The sequence below is a fragment of the Bos javanicus genome, chromosome 7 (assembly GCF_032452875.1).
Source record: "Bos javanicus breed banteng chromosome 7, ARS-OSU_banteng_1.0, whole genome shotgun sequence".
NCBI lineage: Eukaryota > Metazoa > Chordata > Mammalia > Artiodactyla > Bovidae > Bos > Bos javanicus.
Window position 1 is genome coordinate 71,556,131 of NC_083874.1, and position 19,965 is coordinate 71,576,095.

Genomic DNA, 19,965 nt, shown 5'->3' on the forward strand with positions numbered 1-19,965 from the left:
ACTGATGCTGAAGCTGAAACTCCAATACTTTGGCCACCTCATGCGAAGAGTTGACTCATTGGAAAAGACCCTGATGCTGGGAGGGATTGGGGACAGGAGGAGAAGGGGACACCAGAGGATGAGATGGCTGGATGGCATCACTGACTCAATGGACGTGAGTCTGAGTGAACTCCGGGAGTTGGTGATGAACAGGGAGGCCTGGCATGCTGCAATTCATGGGGTCGCAAAGAGTTGGACACGACTGAGCGACTGAACTGAACTGAACTGAAGTCTTCAGAATCTCAAAGGAGGAAAGGTCTTGAGAAATAATTTGGTCCAAGGTCTTCACTTCACACACAAGGACAAAGAGATCCAGAGACCTTCAGTGACTTGGTAGGTAGTTGTGAAGTCAAGATAAAGCCCGAGATCTTTTGACTTCCACACATGATTAAATACAGGCCTTCCTGGTCTTCCTCTGTGCCTTTTTCAACCTTTCCTTTTTCAGATTTTGGTACAAAAAGGGTTTTAAAATGATTGTTGAATCATTCCAAATAGCTAATGTTCACGATCCAAGTTGTCAGTGCTTACATTCAACAAGGGACTTTGAGGTTGTGAAGTCTCCAGAATGAGATCATTCCAGATGGGGTCTTAATATGTGGCAACACTGGGGAGACAGCTGTTCACAAAGGAGACTTGCTACTTTCCCAAGGGAAGATCACAATGCTGGAGTGAAGATTCCCTGCCCTGGGAGTTGTAACACTTAGAATGAAACAAGATGATAGTTGAATTGCAAGGAAAGCTTTGCAGATTTATAAAAATTCAAAATACACTATTTTTTAAATATAGGTGTTCTATGTCCAGTAGTTTATCCTGGAAATATTCATAAGGGTATCCATTGCAACCTTGTTTGAACTAATAAAAGACTGGAAACAATTTAAATGTTAAGCAATAGGGGACTAATTAAAGAAAGAATTATATATATATGTGTGTGTGTATATATATATATATGTATGTATGTATGTATGTATGTATACACACACATACACACACAGGCAGAACTCTATATACTGTTATGGAATTTTCTCCAAGACATACTGTTTAGTTATAAAAATAAGGAACAGAATGGTGTGTATAGTTTGCTGCCATTCAAACTTAAAAAAGAAGAGGAGAGGCTTCCCTGGTGGCTCAGTGGTAAAGAATCTGCCTGCCAATGCAGGAGACATGAGTTTGATCCCTGGTCTGGGAAGATCCCATATGCCACAGAGCAACTAAGCCTGTGCACGACAACTACTGAGCCTGTGCTCTGGAGCCCGAGAACTACAGCTATTGAAACCTGTGTGCCCCGGAGCCTGTGCTCCACAACAGGAGAAGCGATCACAGTGAGAAGCCTGTGCACCGCAACTAGAGAGTAGCCCCCACCACAACAGCAGTGAAGATGCAGCACAGCCAAAAATAAATAAATAAAAAAATTTTAAAATAAGAGGTGAGGAAAACACAGGTGCATATGGATATATGAGCATATTCTGTCTCTAGGAGGATATACAAAAAGTTGTAACAGCAAAAGTTGTCTCTGAGAGAGGAACTGGAAAATAGCAATAAGAGAGAGTTGTATCTTTTCTCTTATGTCTTTTGGAATAATTTGATTTTTAAAACAATAGATATCATTTACTTAACACTCAATAAAATAAAAAATAAAAAAATGCTGTGTTGTGCTTCTTAGAAATTCTTTTGCTCTGATAGATGAGTCAGATCTGGGGATGTGGCAGAGAGTTTAGGGAGCTAATAATAATACCCGCCCCCCCCGCCTCACCCGACAATTATATACTTACTTAAAAAAAAAACATTCTCAAAGAACAGTCTGTTGCAGTCTTCCACTTTTGGGACAAGTATCTCCCCTCTTGTACAGTTGAAGGAACTGGGGTCCGGAAGCGAGGCTGTCTTCCCAAGGTCACACAGTGAGAGAGGGGCAGCACTGGGATGAGAGCTCAGAACTTGCCCAGGCTTAAGTTCCTTCTTCTTGGCCATGTTTAGCTGGACAGAGGGCTTCAACAAGCATAGTTTTCATGGGAAGAAAAAGAAGAACCAGAGAATTCTAAGGGGCTTTTCTGGTCTGAGGTTTCAGGAAAGTTAAAGGCCTGAGCCAGCTACAGTCCCAGCACAAATGAAGTCAGACCAAAATAGACACCACTTATTCAATGGGAAATGACCCAGAAAAGATCCAACCAGTTTCCAGATGTAACTTGAAAGGCTTCAGTTGGAGAGACTTCATTTTGGAATCTGATGCAAAAACCTCTTGATGAGATTTCTCTCAACTCAGTTTGTGGATCGAAAAATGAACAAACGTTTGATTTGAGGGAGATGTTCTGTTAAGAAAGTCTAGAGCCTTCTGGTTTGTAGAATCAAGCTTAGAGAAAGTAGCCTATGAGTATAGAAGGCAAATCTTTGCCATGCTTTGCCAGCATAATTTTGGGAGGGAATATGTAAAATACAGGGTCTGTCCCTGCCTTTTGGCTGAGAGGAAGTGCAGACATCCCAGATTGAGGGAATGAGGCTTGTTGAAACTGCATAAATGAGATTTACCTTGTGGTTAGAAAGAAATGTTTTATTCTGTTAGCTGCTGTGATGTGGAAAGAGATTAATTTCTCTAAGTCTTGTATTTTAAAAGATTTCTGCAGATTTAAGAAATACTCAGAAGACACTTAACTCTACACATCTCATCCACTTTATTATAGGTATGATAAATTTAAAAAGCACACAAGAGTCTGTCTAATGTGCTACTGATTATGAAGATAAAAGTTTATGTGCACACACATTTTTAACCACTCTTTAAAGACATGTAACCTGGTAGCCGTGGCTGCCTCTTAGGAAGAGAACTGTGGAGCTGAGATGGGGTGGGAGGTACAGCCTTCACTGTACTGTCTCAATTTACCATATATCTGTTTCACATTTTAAAAGTAAAACATGCTCTTAAAAACCTCAAAGGGAAAAATATACCTTTATAATGGAGAGATTTGGTGGCCACTCTGTTAATTAAGGACGGAAATTTAGCATTACCAAGTGCATGAAACCTGACGTTTACATGATACATCCAGGGTTTAACCTGACTATAATTAAACCTTCACACCTGACCTCTGATTAGCAGAAAGCGTAGGGAATAGAGACACTCAGTAAACAAAACAGGAGAAAACAATCAGTTCAGAGAGTGAGGCATTCTTCAAAATATTAATGTCATAGAAATATTAAAAAGAGGTTTAAAAAATTAGGAATAAAAAATATTTGGGGGGCAATTGGAAGAAGTCTGAATATGGTCTGAGTATTAGACAATATTAGGGAATTATTGGGAGAAGGCAATGGCACCCCACTCCAGTACTCTTGCCTGGAAAATCCCATGGACGGAGGAGCCTGGTAGGCTACAGTCCATGGAGTTGCTGAGGGTCAGACACGACTGAGTGACTTCCCTTTCACTTTTCACTTTCCTGCATTGGAGAAGGAAATGGCAACCCACTCCAGTGTTCTTGCCTGGAGAATCCCAGGGATAGGGGAGCCTGGTGGGCTGCCGTCTCTGGGGTCGCACGGAGTCGGACACGACTGAAGTGACTTAGCAGTTAGCAGGGAATTATTGATAATTTTCTTGTGTGTGAATAGTGGTTTTGTGGTTATGTAGGATAACATCCTTATTCTTAGCGGATGCATGCTGAGGTATGGAGGGAGGAATCATGATGTTGGGAACTATTTTTAAATGGTTTATAAAACACACAGAAACTCACATACACACATGAACAACCCCTCCACTCTACCCCACTCCCGCTACACACACACACAGAGTTGATTGATATTAAGCTGTAGTCTTAGTTTCAAACTGAGCTATGTGATGTCAGGGCTGGGACTCTGCAAATGACGTTTCTCCTCTGCCACTGGACCTTCTGTTAGTCTGCCTGTAGGGGGCTCTAGAAGAGAATTAGGAGTCTAAAGGAGTCGCAAAGAGCTTGCTTGTTTCTGTTTTGCTTCTGTTACTCTCAGCCTCACCCAAGCAACAGTCCCTCACCCTGGGAATGACATTTATTTCCTGTAGGAGCAGCTTGTTTAAGTTTACATTTTTCCCACAATCTCAGAACCAGCCTCATTATGCTTCTTCAGACATACCTGTTATTGTTGTTCAGTAACTCAGTTGTGTCTGACTCCTTGAAACCTCACAGACTGCACTTCCTTGTCCTTCACTATCTCCTGGAATTGTTCAAACTCATGTCGGTGATACCTTCCAACCATCTTATCCTGTGTCCTTTCTCCTCCTGCCCTCAATCTTTTCCAGCATCAGGGTCTTTTCCAATGAGTCAGTTCTTCATATCAGGTGGCCAAAGTAATTGGAGCTTCAGCTTCAGCATCAGTCCTTCCAATGAATATTCAGGACTGATTTCCTTTAGGGTTAACTGGTTTGAACTCACTGCAGTACAAGGGACTCTTGAAAGTCATCTCTAACACCACAGTTCGAAAGCATCAATTCTTCGGTGCTCAGCCTTCTTTATGGTCCAACTCTCACATCCACACATAATTACTGGAAAAAACATAGCTTTGACTATACAGACCTTTGTTGGCAAAGTGATGTCTCTGCTTTTGCATATGCCATCAAGGTTTGTCACCCCTTTCCTTCCAAGGAGCAAGCATCTTTTAATTTCATGGCTGCCGTCACCATCTGCAGTGATTTTGCAGCCCAAGAAAATACATGTATCAGCTGGCTAATGCCGTCTCTGTCCCAGCTCCATGGGACCCCTAATCCAAGCTTCTAAATTCTATTAATCCTGAGCTCTTCTCCTATTTTCCAAGCCCTAGGGATGGTAACTGCTTTCTGTGTTTACTACAGTATTCCTTTTACCTTTCTAGTTCTCTAATACCTGGGTGCTGCTGCTGCTGCTAAGTCGCTTCAGTCGTGTCCGACTCTGTTCGGCCCCATAGACGGCAGGCCACCAGGCTCCCCCATCCCTGGGATTCTCCAGGCAAGAGTACTGGAGTGGGTTGCCATTGTCTTCTCTGATACCTGGTTGACAGTTCTTTAAATTCTTTCTGCAAAAGTAACTGGTGGCGTTTGTGTCTCCTGACTGAACCTTGACTGATGCAGAAATTGGAACAAGGGATCTCAGGAAACAGACCTCCTTTTTTAGGTGTTTGGGTTTGTCTTTAGACTTGAGTGCAGTGTTGAACTCCTTGTCATGGAAATGAGATGCTAGTAACTCATGGCATGGAGTGGCCCTGATTAATCAAATTATTGGCTGTAGATTATTGTGATAAGGAACCTCCTGGGGACTTCCACTGCAGGGGGTATAGGTTCAATCCCTTGTTGGGGAACTGAGATCCTGCATGCCACAAGGTGCAGCCAAAAAAAAAAAAAAAGAAAATCTCCTAAAGCAGGTACTGTAGGAAGCAAGTACAAGAGAGAAAAAGCAGACCCCAGGAAAGGCATGCAAAAGCATTATCAATCTTGCAGACAAGACACCTCAAGACATATGACTCTTGGATTAAGTCCAGAGGGAACAGAAAAACATCTTGAAAGCAGGATGTGTGCCTGGAGGTGGGAAGCCATCAGGCTGTTCCATGACCTGGCGTCGCTGAGTCAAATGTGTTTTGTATCTGGGGCTTTGTTATTTAGACAGCAACCTAAATCATTAGTTAAAACTAAGTCTTTCTTAGTTAATCTTCATGTCACATTCCTAGCCTGTGTGTAACAGCCATATGGCTCCATTTGCTTCTGAGAGCACGTTCTCCCTTGCACGTACTCCCCTGCCTGAAAACATCTAATAAAGCTGACTTGATCAGTTTGGGCACCTTCACCTCGGAGCAGTGTTGGTCCCCTGATCCTCGCTTTCAATTCTTGTCTCTTTCTCATTCTTTCTCTGTATTGTGCTTTCGGGAAACCCTGGCTTGTTGAGCTGGACTCGACAAAGTGGCGGCCGAACAGGGATCTGAAAGTGAAATCAGCCTATGAGGCTCAGCTCAGAGCAGTGGAGAACACAGGGAAATCCAGCTGGTGCAGTGGACGAATGAAGTACTTGGTAAGTACACCCCCGTGTATGAACGAATGAAGTACTTGGTAAGTACACCCCCGTGGATTTGTGAATGAGGGTAACAATGGGGCAAAATCCTTCTAAGCATGCAGAATATATGCCAGTCTTAAAGACTTTGTTGAAAAGCTCGGGAGTGCAAGTCTCTCAGTCTGCTGTTAGACTTATTTTCTGCTATTGAAAAACATTGCTATTGGCTTGATCCAGCTAAAGGAACTTTAAGGTATAAAGAATGGCAAGAAGTAGTGCATTGCTTGCGCCGAGCTTATGAAAGTAGAGAAAAAATACCCTTGTCAGTATGGTCATTAGGAAATCTCATTCTCACAGCTTTGGGTCCACTACAATCCAAGGTCTCTGAGTCTGATGATTCCACTTCTCAAACAGAGACACAATTAGAAGAGTTACATATATATGATAACAGTGATTCAGAGGAGGAGAAAAAACCTTTAAAAGCAAAAATTAAAAGAGGGAAATGTTATGGAAGTAATGAACAAATTTTGTTTGCTAGAACAGCTCACCCATCTGCACCCCTTGGGTGAGCTTCCTCCTTTTGATCTGGAGACTCCTTGAGATGATGGCTTTATGTTAAAGCCACAAGTAACCCTTCCCAATCCGATCTCTCCATTTCATAGGGGAGTTCGTATGGCTCAGTTACAAGGTGATGAAGATACTTTAGCTCTTCCTGTAATAGTGACACAGGTTCCACCCAGACCTCAATTCCCACATAGAGGATTAAATTATGATTATAGCCCTTTACTTTCAAAACTATTAAAGAGATCAAACAGGCTTGTACTCAATATGGAACTAATTCTCTTTATACTATGGGACTGATTCAAGGTGTGTCACAGGCAGAAAGATTGATCCCTCATGATTGGGAGATGGTTGCTAGGACCTGTTTAACTACTTCTGAATTTTTACAATTTAGGAGATGGTGACAAGATGAGGCTAGTCAGCAAGCTGATAGGAATGCAGCCGCCAATCCACCCTGACCCCCACCCCCGCCCCGTTAACATTTCTTTAGAACAATTGATCTGGTGCATATTTTGGAGTTCAGGCCCTTAACAAAAGAAAAACTAGAAGGTTTAACCACATTAGTTAATGAACAGAAAGAACTGGGACATGTCATAGAATTTACTAGCCCCTGGAATTCTCCTGTGTTTGTTATAAAGAAAAAATCAGGAAAATGGAGAATGTTAACAGAAGCTATATTTGAATGGGTATTTTTACCTCATAAACAAGTAAAATTGCTAACCACCTATATAGATATGATCAGCAAACTGATTTTTAAAATACATAATCGTACTCAACATCTTCCCGGATATGATCCACATAATATTATAGTCCCTCTTTCAAAGGAATAAATTGAAATTTATATATGCAAAATATTGAAAGGCAAATGGCTCTCTCTAATTTTATAAGTAATATTGATTGTCATTTTCCGTCATCTAAACTTATTAATTTTCTAAAAAAACATACCCTGATACTACCCAAGATTACTAAATCAGACCCTATAAAAGATGCTGATATTTATTTTACAGATGCAAACAAAGATTTTAAATCTGGATATTTCAGCCCTATAGAAAAAATTTGACAATCCCAATATTCTTCTGTACAAAAAGCTAAATTAGATGTTATTCTTACTGTTTTGATAGATATAAATGCCCCCATTAATATTGTTTCTGATTCCCAATATGCTATAAAAGTCACATCTCAGATTGATTACAATCCCTACGTCCAATTTAATAATATATCAAATATTTAAAAAGTACAATCAGTAATAAATAATAGGACTTATCCTTTCTATATTACCCATATTCGTTCCCATTCCCAACTTCCTGGACCATTAGTGGCTGATAATGAGACAATAGATACCAGACTTATCTCTTTTATGACACCCACTCAATTTCATGAATTAACTCATACAATGTAAGAAGACAACAATATAAATTTCAAATTTCACGGCAACAAACATTGTTGCTGTGACATCATCTCACAATGCCCTGCTGCTACTGCTGCTAAGTCGCTTCAGTCATGTCCGACTCTGTGAGACCCCATAGATGGCAGCCCACCAGGCTCCCCTGTCCTTGGGATTCTCCAGGCAAGAACACTGGAGTGGGTTGCCATTTCCTTCTCCAATGCATGAAAGTGAAAAGTGAAAGTGAAGTCGCTCAGTTGTGTCTGACTCTTAGTGACCCCATGGACTGCAGCCTACCAGGCTCCTCCGTCCATGGGATTTCCCAGGCAAGAGTACTGGAGTGGGGTGCCATTGCCACAATGCCCTACATGTCAACAAACTAACGTCATCCCATCTTTACCGGAAGGCGTTAATCCTTGAGGATTATACCCCAATGTTATATGGCAAACAGATGTAACTCATATGCCATCTTTTGGAAATTCTGGACTGATTCATGTATTGACACATTTTCAGGAATGATTTTTGCTTCATATCATGTAGGAGAGACTACTTTCCATTGCATTTCTCATTTTAAACAAGCCTTTGCATATATGGGACTCCCCAAAACTATCAGATAATGGCCCAGTGTATAAAAGCCATACTTAAAAATTATTTTTTGAAGATTGGTCAATTCAACATATAACTGGAATTCCCCATAATCCTCAAGGTCAAATGACAGTAAAAAGAGACCACCACCCATTAAAACAAATATTATTAAAACAAAAAGGGAGAAAGAGGTATGCATTAGGGCCTAACTTCCCTAAAAATAAACTTGCTATAGCCCTTTTTATATTAAATTTATTTATTTTATATTAAATTTATTATTTATTTATATTAGGGGAAGTAATGAAGAGCCAGCAGCTGAAGTACATTGGGATGAAGTACAAACATCTCATGAAATAACTGGTAAAAAATAACAAACACAGACAGTTCACCAAAAAATAATGTGGAAGGATGATAAACAGTGGAAAACAGGGCTTATGCTTAAACAAGGACGAGGTTATGCTCTTATTTTGACAGAGGACAATGAACATCCCTGTATCCCAAAATGAAAAATCTGGTATTAGAAAGAAAAGAATATGGTTTGACATAGATCCCCCGTTTGAGCCACCGACTGGAGCCAGGTCTCAATTAATACTTAGACCAGGTCCATCCAAAACTAAACGGACACAGAGCACCACTCTACCAACATGGGGACAAATAAAGAAGCTATCCCAAGAAGCTGAAAAGATAGTACATAGGCGAAAACTTGCTAAAACACCTGACAGCCTGTTCTTGGCCATGGTAACATTGTTAACAATGGCAGTAAGTGTACAGGCTAATTCCAGTTATTAATATTGGGAGTGAGCTTCCCTGGTGGCTCAGACGGTAAATGTGTCTGCTTGCAACGCGGGAGACCTGGGTTCGATCCCTGGGTGGGAAAGATCCCCTGTAGAAGGAAATGGCAACCCACTCCAGTACTCTTGCCTGGAAAATTCCATGGATGGAGGAGCCTCGTAGGCTACAGTCCATGGGGCCGCAAAGAGTCGGACGTGACTGAGTGACTTCACTTTCTTTCTTTCTATGTCCCTAACCCACCTCTATTACGACCAGTTACATGGGAAGATTCAACAGTTCCCATTTTTGTCAATGACTCAACTTGGCTTCCCAGCCCCTATGATCAAAGTTTCCCAGATAAACCAAAAGAAGCAGGATATATATTAAATAATTACACTATTGGGTCTGAAAGTACCCCTATTTGCATTGGACATGGAGAGATCTATTTAAAAACAGATTATCCAAAAATGGTTATCTGTTGTTAAATCTACTAAAGATGATAAGACTTCCTTTTTCCTTGTAACCGCTCTCACATTTTTAGAAAAGGAAAATAACATAATACATTATAGTCCTCCTGATATTCCAGAATGTATTATGAGGATAGGACATGGAATAGAAGATTGGATACAATGGAATAATTGTAAAGGAGCAGAAGGCCATCTATTGATCAATACTACTGAAGGTCCCATAATTGTTTGGGGACCCAGAGGGACTCCAAAATTAAAAGACACCAATATCCCCAGTCCTTGGGTATACCAAGGGACTCTTCAGTTCAGTTCAGTTCAGTTGCTGTTGTGTCCAACTCTTTGAGACCCCATGGACTGCAGCACGCCAGGTCTCCCTGTCCATCACCAACTCCCAGAGTTTACTCAAACTCATGTCCATTGAGTCAGTGATGCCATCCAACCATCTCATCCTCTGTTGTCCCCTTCTCCTCCTGCCTTCAATCTTTCCCAGCATCAGGGTCCTTTCAAATGAGTCAGCTCTTCGCAACAGGTGGCCAAAGTATTGGAGTCTCAGCTTCAGCATCAGTCCTTCCAATGAACATTCAGGACTGGTCTCCTTTAGGATGGACTGGTTGGATCTCCTTGCAGTCCAAGGGACTCTCAAGAGTCTTCTCCAACACCACAGTTCAAATGCATCAATTCTTCAGTGCTCAACTTTCTTTACAGTCCAGCTCTCACATCCATACATGACTACTGGAAAACCATAGCCTTGACTAGATGGACCTTTGTTGGCAAGTAATGTCTCTGCTTTTTAATGGGACTCTTAATACATTTGGTAATGAATCTTTGGTTTTGCATGGGGTAGGATTTGCCCCTCCCTTTCCATATCTAGTTCATAATGAGATCCTATTATGAATATTATGAATATCATCCTATTAATAATGAGATCTGGAAAATACCTATGGCTTTGAAAATTCCTGAGACATGGAACGGGTGATACACTGAATATATTTTAAATGATCCTAAAACAACTTTTACAAAAAACTCTACTCATAATATCCAAGCTTGTGTTAGACTTCCTTTTGTATTCATGGTCAGTCCAGCTAATTATGATAAAATTACAGGACTTATAAATTGTTTGAGTTCAGTTCAGTTCAGTTGCTCAGTCATGTCCGACTCTTTGCGACCCCATGAATTGCAGCACGCCAGGCCTCCCTATCCATCACTAACTCCTGGAGTTTACTCAAACTCATGTCCATCGAGTCGGTGATGCCATCCAGCCATCTCATCCTCTGTTGTCCCCTTCTCCTCCTGCCCCCAATCCCTCCCAGCATCAGGGTCTTTTCCAATGAGTCAACTCTTCACATGAGGTGGCCAGAGTATTAGAGTTTCAGCTTTAGCATCAGTCCTTGTAAAATTGTTTACAGTGTTCCTTTTACACATGTTTAAATAATACTATCCCATCCAGTGACAGCTTACAGAGTATTCTTAAAACTAGAGTGGACATTTGGATACCAATAGATTTACAAAGAATCTTGGCAAGAAAGTCCTACACTGTATGCCATTAAATAAATTATTAAAGGTTTAAAATGTGCCAAAAGATTCATTGGAATGCTTATAGCTGCTATTTTAGGTATTATGGCTATCACTACCACTGCTGTGGTGGCTGGAGTAGCTTTACATCAATCTGTTCAAGTAGTACAGTTTGTACAAGAATGGCATAAGGATGCTGACATTTTATGGCCCACTCAACAAAAAATAGATGGAAAATTAGCTTCTCAGGTGGCTGATCTCCAACAGATAGTAATACTATTGGGAGATCAACTGGTTAGTTTACAAAAGCAGCTAAGATTAAAATGTGATTGGAATTACACCTCTTTTTGTGTTACAGCACATAAATACAATCAGTCAAGGTTTAATTGGGACAAAATCAAGCAACATTTATTAAATCAAGAAAATATTTCTCTAGATATTTAAGAGATACAACATGATATATTAAAAACCTTTAATAAAAAGTTGGATATAATGTCTGGATCTAATTTACTTGATACTATTACTAATGCCAGGAAAATCCCATGGATGGAGGAGCCTGGTAGGCTCCAGTCCATGGTGTTGCTAAGAGTTGGGCATGACTGAGCGACTTAGCAGCAGCAGCAGCGTTACTAATGGTATATCCTCTCTAAATCCTCTTAAACAGAACAAGGCCTATGGATATTGAATTATGTTAACCTGTGCTATAATTTTAATTGTTTTCTTTTGCTTCTGTGTAGTCTGGAGAAGAACAACGAGATGACAACAACATCACCAACAAAAATTAGCCTTTCTTACAATTACTTCGCTTGCTGAAAAAAAAAGGGGGAGATGTAGGAAGCAAGTACAAGAGAGAAAAAGCAGACCCCAGGAAAGGCATGCAAAAGCATTATCAATCTTGCAGACAAGACACCTCAAGACATATGACTCCTGGATTAAGTCCAGAGGGAACAGAAAAACATCTTGAAAGCAGGATGTGTGCCTGGAGGTGGGAAGCCATCAGGCTGTTCCATGACCTGGCGTCTCTGAGTCAAATGTGTTTTGTATCTGGAGCTTTGTTATTTAGACAGCAACATAGATTGTTAGTTAAAAGTAAATCTTTCTTAATCTTCATGTCACATTCCTAGCCTGTGTGTAACAGCCATATGGCTCCATATGCTTCTGAGAGCACGTTCTCCCTTGCACGTACTCCCCTGCCTGAAAACATCTAATAAAGCTGACTTGATCAGTTTGGGCACCTTCACCTCGGAGCGGTGTTGGTCCCCTGACCCTTGCTTTCAATTCTTGTGTCTTTCTTATTCTTTTGCCATATCGCGCTTTCAGGAAACCCTGGCTTGTTGAGCCAGACTCGACAGGTACACTGGGGGACCCAAGTGGCTGCTGGAATAACAGTGACTACAAGGACTGTGGGGTGAGATGCCTCCTTCTGAGTGCTCCGGAGTGCTTACAGAAAGAAAACACACTCAGCCCTTTAACATCTCAGCTCAAGTCCCAATCAGAGAACTAGAGAGGGTCTATGACAGCCCCTAAAGGTATCCCAGATCCATCAGAGTTACTAACTCAGACACAGGATTTCATTGTGAAGGTTGCAGAATTTAATGTAGATTGAGTTCACAGCTGATGTCCCACAGTGAAAGTCAGGATGAGGATTGGGGAAGTGTCCTCTGGACTTGGAATGAGGACGTCCAGGTGGACTCAGATGAAACTGAGAATCTTAACCCCTAAGTCACTCTGAGCCTTCCCCTTCTGTGTCTGAGATTGGGCTTCCTTTGCTTGAAGTCCCTGGAATAGCCTCACCTGAGACAGGTGACTGAAGGAGACACCTATACTCTTTAAGCCCTACCTTACTGCTCTTCGCTGCCACTAGACCCATAACTAGGGTCAGATCCAGCACATTCCAAGGCAACAAGTACAAAGTCTGAACCTGGAGAAAGAATGTATAATCCAAAAGAACTACAAGATTTTTCTAATTTATATAGGCAGAAACCTGGTGAATAGATGTGGGAATGGGATTCTAGGAGCGTTAGACCAAAAAAGGCGGGATATAACAGGCCAAAGGCACTGATTGGGTATACTTATCAGGGATTCTGGACTTAATATGTTAGCTTGTGTAAGCATTCACTTACTTGGAGAACTTGGACTGAAAAGTGACCTACATATAATGAGTTTGAGATCCCAGAACTTCCCTGGCACAATGAAGAGAAAGGAATTCAGAGATTTGGGGAGACAGAAATGTTGGTAAACTTGTATGTATGACCTTTGAACTTCCCTCACCCACTACCCCCAGTGCTATATGATTCAAGAGGGCCCAGAGGACACCCCTTCCCTGAGATACTGAGCAATACATAAGTGAGGAGATCACCGATATCCTCAGAAATCCCTGTGGTGGCTGTTCTCTGTGGGCTGGTAGAAGGTGCTGCCACTGAGATGAGTTCATGGATTTTGGTGGGGTCAACAGGATCCTGGAGTAGCGAGGGCCACGTGGCAATGTTCCATCATGAGGGAAAAGGTGGATGCACTTAGAGCACAGCAGAGACAAAATGGAAATCAGACTGTTTTGACCCACAGGGATTGTTGATAGTAGCTGTGGTGGTTAATTTTATGTGTTGACTTGGCTGGGTCACCAGGTGCCCAGATATTTGGTCCAACATTATTCTGTGTGTTTCTGTGAGGGTGTTTTTGGATGAGATGAATATTTGGGATGAGGCGGGCTTTGAGTAAAGCAGACTGTTCTCCAAAATGTGGGTGGACCTCATCCAGTCAGCTGGAAACCTGAATAGAACAAAAAGACTACCCTCAAGCAAGAGATCATTCTGTAAATGGCTGTCCTTGGACTGGAACTGCAGCACTGGCTCTCCTGGCCCTATGGTCTACTGGCTCACCCTGTAGACTTTGGACTTGGCAGCCTCCATAACTGTGTGAAACAATTCCTATCATTAATCAATCAATAGTACTGATTCTGTTTCTCTAGAGAACCCTGACTAAAACAGCAGCGAAATGGTACAGTACATCTAGGAATGGAATAGATAGACAGTCTAGTAAAGCACTGCTTGATCTTTATAACAGAAAAAGCACAAGGTCTGATGCCCAGAAATCCGATTAAAGTCACTATGGAGAGAATCAGAATCTCTCCTCCAGTTTCTAGACCTAAGTCAGTTGTCAGATCCAGAGTCCCTGGTTTGAAGGACATGTTGAGTTCCCTTAAGAACTCCACAAGGCTTCCCTGGTGGTTCAGTGGTAAAGAATCTGCCTGCCAATGCAGGATGCCCGTTTGACACTGATCTGGGAAGATCCCCCATGCCGCAGAACAACTAAGCCTGGAAGCTGCAGCTATTTAAGCTTGTGCACCCTAGAGCCTGTGCTCCACAAGAGAAGCCACTTCAGTGAGAAGCCTTCACACTGCAAAAAATAGCCCCCACCCTCAGCAACTAAAGAAACACCCGTGCAGCAATGAAGACCCAGCACAGCCGAAAAAAATTTTTTTTAATTAAAAAAAAAAGACCACCACAACACTGCCAGAAGTATATACTAGAGACTTCCTTCAATACTTCCTCAGAGACCTGTAGTCTTTAATAGGTGACTTAGTATTATGAAAAAAGGAAATCCTCAGATCTTTTAGGGATTAAATAATAGGCACTCACCCTGAATTAAGGCTAATTCCTGGGACCAAAGTACTGCAATGGTCGTCCAGTTGCAGTGAGAACTGGTGGTGGTCAGGTAATGAGAGGAGTATTGGCCCAGGCTAAAATCACAGAGAGCCTAGCAGGTCTGTGAACCCAGTGGTTATATCTCTAGTTTGTGAATATGTAATTGGAATAGACGTTCTCAATTCCTGGCAGAATCCTGATTCACTCTCTGATCCATGGAGTGAGGGCTATTATGGTAAAGAGGGCCAAGTAGAAGTCCCTAGAAAGTCCCTTCCCCATCAGGGTGTGTGTGTTTAGTCTCTCAGTTGTGTCCTACTCTTTGCCGCCCCATGGACTGTAACCCGCCAGGCTCCTCTGTCCATGGGATTCTCCAGGCAAGAATACTGGAGGGGGTTGCCATGCCCTTCTACAATATATCTTCCTGACCCAGGGATCTGAACAAGAGTCTCCTGCATTGCAGGCGGATTCTTTACCAGCTGAGCCACCAGGGAAGCCCCTCCCTACCAGATTAGTAAACCAAAATCAGTTACCACATTTCTGGAGGAAAGTGAAGAGATTAGTGTCACTATCATAGGCTTAATTGGAGAAGGCAGTGGCAACTCCAGTACTCTTCCCTGGGAAATCCCATGGACGGAGGAGCCTGGTGGGCTGCCGTCTATGGGGTCGGACAGAGTCGGACACGACTGACATGACTCAGCAGCAGCAGCAGCAGCAGCAGCATAGGTTTAATATGTATCACATCCCCATTTAAATTCACCTGCTTTTCCTGTGCATAACGTTGTTGGATCTGGACAATGACTATGGATTACTGTAAACTGCACAGATGATGACTCAAATTGCAGCAACTGTTTCAGATGTGTAACTCTACCAAAGAGAATCAGCATAACCCTTGGCATATACCAGTAGTGATCTGGCAAATGCTTTTGCCCCTCTATACCAACTTAACTCAGATGACCATTATATCTACTACTGTGGGCAAGAATCCCTTAGAAGAAATGGAGTAGCCCTCATAGGCAACAAAAGAGTCCGAAATACAGTACTTGGATGCAGTCCCCAAAATGACAGAACGATCTCTGTTCGTTTCCAAGGCAAACCATTCAATATCACAATAATCCAAGTCTATGCACTTATGCACTGACCAGTAATGCTGAAAAAGCTGAAGCTGAATGGTTCTATGAAGACCTACAGGACCATCTAGAACTAACACCCCCAAAAGATGTCCTTTTCATTATAGGGGACTGGAATGCAAAAGTAGGAAGTCAAGAGATACTTGGAGTAACAGGCAAATTTGGCCTTGGAGTACAAAATGAAGCAGAGCAAAGGCTAACAGAGTTTTGCCAGGAGAATGCACTGGTCATAGCAAACACCCTCTTCCAAAAACACAAGAGAAGACTCTATACATGGACATCACCAGATGGTCAATACCGAAATCAGATTGTTTATATTCTTTGCAGTCAAAGATGGAGAAGCTCTATACAGTCAGCAAAAACAAGACGGGGAGCTGACTATGGCTCAGATCATGAACTACTTATGGCCAAATTCAGACTTAAACTGAAGAAAGTAAGGAAAACCACTAACCATTCAAGTATGACCTAAATCTAATCCCTTACAATTATACAGTGGAAGTGACAAACAGATTCAAGGGATTAGATTTGACAGACAGAGTGCCTGAAGAATATGGACAGAGGTTTGTGACATTGTACAGGAGGCAGTGATCAAGATGATCCCCAAGAAAAAGAAATGAAAGAAGGCAAAATGGTTGTCTGAGGAGGCCTTACAAAGAGCTGAGAAAAGGAGTGAAAGGCAAGGGAGAAAAGGAAAGATACACCCATCTGAATACAGAGTTCTGAAGAAGAGCAAGGAAAGATAAGAAAGCCTTCCTCAGTGATCAATGCAAAGAAAGAGAGGAAAACAATAGAATGGGAAAGATAGAGATCTCTTCAAGAAAATTAGAGATACCAAGGGAACATTTCATGCAAACAGGGGCACAATAAAGGACAGAATGGTAGGGGATACCATTCTGAAGCAGAGGATATCAAGAAGAGGTGGCAAGAATACACAGAACTATATAAAAAAGATCTTCATGACCCAGATAACCACGATGGTGTGATCACTCACCTGGAGCCAGACATCCTGGAATGTGAAGTCAAGTGGGCCTTAGGGAGCATCATTATGAACAAAGCTAGTGGAGGTGATGGAATTCCAGTTAAGCTATTTCAAATCCTGAAAGATGATGCTGTGAAAGTGCTGCACTCACTATGCCAGCAAATTTGGAAAACTCAGCAGTGGCCACAGGATTGGAAAAGGTCAGTTTTTACTCCAATCCCAAAGAAAGGCAATGCCAAAGAATGCTCAAACTACCACACAATTGCACTCATCTCACACGCTAGCAAAATAATGCTTAAAATTCTCCAAGCCAAGCTTCAACAGTATGTGAACCATGAACTTCCAGATGTTCAAGCTGGATTTAGAAAAGGCAGAGGAACCAGAGATCAAATTGCCAACATCCGCTGGATCATCGAAAAAGCAAGAGAGTTCCAGAAAAACATCTACTTCTGCTTTATTGACATGCCAAAGCCTTTGACTGTGTGGATCACAGCAAACTGTGGAAAATTCTTAAAGAGATGGGAATACGAGACCACCTTACCTGCCTCCTGAGAAATGTGTATGCAGGTGAAGAAGCAACAGTTAGAACTGGACATGGAACAACAGACTGGTTCCAAATCGGGAAAGAAGTACATCAAGACTGTATGTTATCACCCTGCTTATTTAACTTATATGCAGAGTACATCATGCGAAATGCTGGGCTGGATGAAGCACAAGCTGGAATCAAGATTGCTAGGAGAAATATCAATAACCTCAGATATGCAGATGACACCACCCTTATGGCAGAAAGCAAAGAAGAACTAAAGAGCCTCTTGATGAAAGTGAAAGAGGAGAGTGAAAAAGTAGGCTTAAAACTCAACATTCAGAAAACAAAGATCATGGCATCCGGTCCCATCACTTCATAGCAAATAGATGGGGAAACAATGGAAAGAGTGAGAGACTTTATTTTTGGGGGCTCCCCAAATCACTGCAGATGGTGACTGCAGCCATGAAATTAAAAGATGCTTGATCCTTGGAAGAAAAGCTCTGACCAACCTACACAGCATATTAAAAAGCAGAGACATTACTTTACCAACAAAAGTCCATCTAGTCATAGCTATAGTTTTTCCAGTAGTCATGTATGGATGTGAGAGTTGGACTATAAAGAAAGCTGAACACCAAAGAATGGATCCTTTCGAACGGTGGTGTTGGAGAATACTCTTGAGAGTCCTTTGGACTGCAAGGAAATCCAACCAGTCAATCCTAAAGAGATCAGTCCTGGGTGTTCATTGGAAGGACTGATGCTGAAGCTGAAACTCCAATACTTTGGTCACCTAATGCAGAGAACTGACTCATTTGAAAAGACCCTGATGCTGGGAAAGATTGAAGGCAGGAGGAGAAGGGGGCAACAGAAGATGAGATGGTTGGATGGCATCACTGACTCAATGGACACGAGTTTGAGCAAGCTCTGGGAGTCAGTGATGGACAGGGAAGCCTGGCGCACTTCAGTTCATGGGGTCGCAGAGAGTTGGACACGACTGAGTGACTGAACTGAAATCAGTTTCAATGAATACCACAAGGAAGTTGTTTTCACCTTGCAGAACCAAGAGATCACCTTCACAGTTGTGCCCTAGGGCTACATCGACTTCAGTTCAGTTCAGTCGCTCAGTCATGTTCAACTCTTTGTGACCCCATGAATTGCAGCACACCAGGCCTCCCTGTCCATCACCAACTCCCTCCCAGAGTTCACTCAGACTCACGTCCATCGAGTCGGTGATGCCATCCAGCCATCTCATCCTCTGTCGTCCCCTTTTCCTCCTGCCCCCAATCCCTCCCAGCATCAGAGTCTTTTCCAATGAGTCAACTCTTCGTATGAGGTGGCCAAAGTACTGGAGCTTCAGCTTTAGCATCATTTTTTCCAAAGAACACCCAGGGCTGATCTCCTTTAGAATGGACTGGTTGGATCTCCTTGCAGTCCAAGGGACTCTCAGGAGTCTTCTCCAACACCATAGTTCAGAAGCATCAATTCTTTGGTGCTCAGCTTTCTTCACAGTCCAACTCTCACATCCATACATGACCACTGGAAAAACCATAGCCTTGACTAGACGGACCTTTGTTGGCAAAGTAATGTCTCTGCTTTTCAACATTGACTTCAGTTCAGTTCAGTTCAGTTCAGTCGCTCAGTCGTGTCCGACTCTTTGCAACCCCATGAATAGCAGCACGCCAGGCCTCCCTGTCCATCACCATCCCCCGGAGTTCACTCAACATCAACTTAATGTCTGCAATAATCTAATCTGCAGAGATTTTGATGATTTTGCCATTTCACAGATCATCAAATTTGTCCCCCTCACTGATGACTTACAGAAGGATCTGATAAGAATGCAGAAGAAACTACTTTAGATGCCTTAGTAAAATGCATATGAGTCAGAGAGTGGAAGATAAACCTCATAAAAATTCAGGGACTCATCCACATTGGTGAAGTTTCTAATGTGCTAATGGTCTGGAGTATGTTGCAATAGTCTATTCCTTTTTAAAAAAATTATCTTAAAAAAAAAAACAAAAAGCAAAAAATTGTCTTTTTTTAGTTGAAATATATTTTTACATAACATTGTAAATTGGGACTTCCCTGGCAGTCCAGTGGTTAAGACTTTGCCTTCTGATACAATCAATCCCTGGTGGGGGAGCTAAGATTCAATATGTCTCTAGGCCAAAAACCAGAACATAAAACAGAAACAATATTAACAAATTCAATAAAGACTTTAAAAATGTTCTACATTAAAAAAAAATCTTTAAAAAATAACATTATCAGTTTAAGGCTTACAACATGCTGATCTAACACATTTATAAATTATGATTGCCATTGTAGTGATGTTAGCACCTCTGTCCTGTCACATAATTATCGTTTCCTTTTGGCGGTGCAATAATTAAGATTGAGTTGCTTAACAAGCTGATGA

General features: G+C 41.8%; 1 long non-coding RNA gene across 1 annotated transcript; it reads left to right on the top strand.

Moving 5' to 3' along the window:
- Nucleotides 1-1,408: 1,408 nt before the first annotated feature.
- Nucleotides 1,409-12,560, top strand: LOC133251591 (uncharacterized). The gene is made up of 2 exons (XR_009737696.1): nucleotides 1,409-6,061; nucleotides 12,020-12,560. It is a non-coding gene; the product is annotated as an uncharacterized LOC133251591 (long non-coding RNA).
- Nucleotides 12,561-19,965: the final 7,405 nt, after the last annotated feature.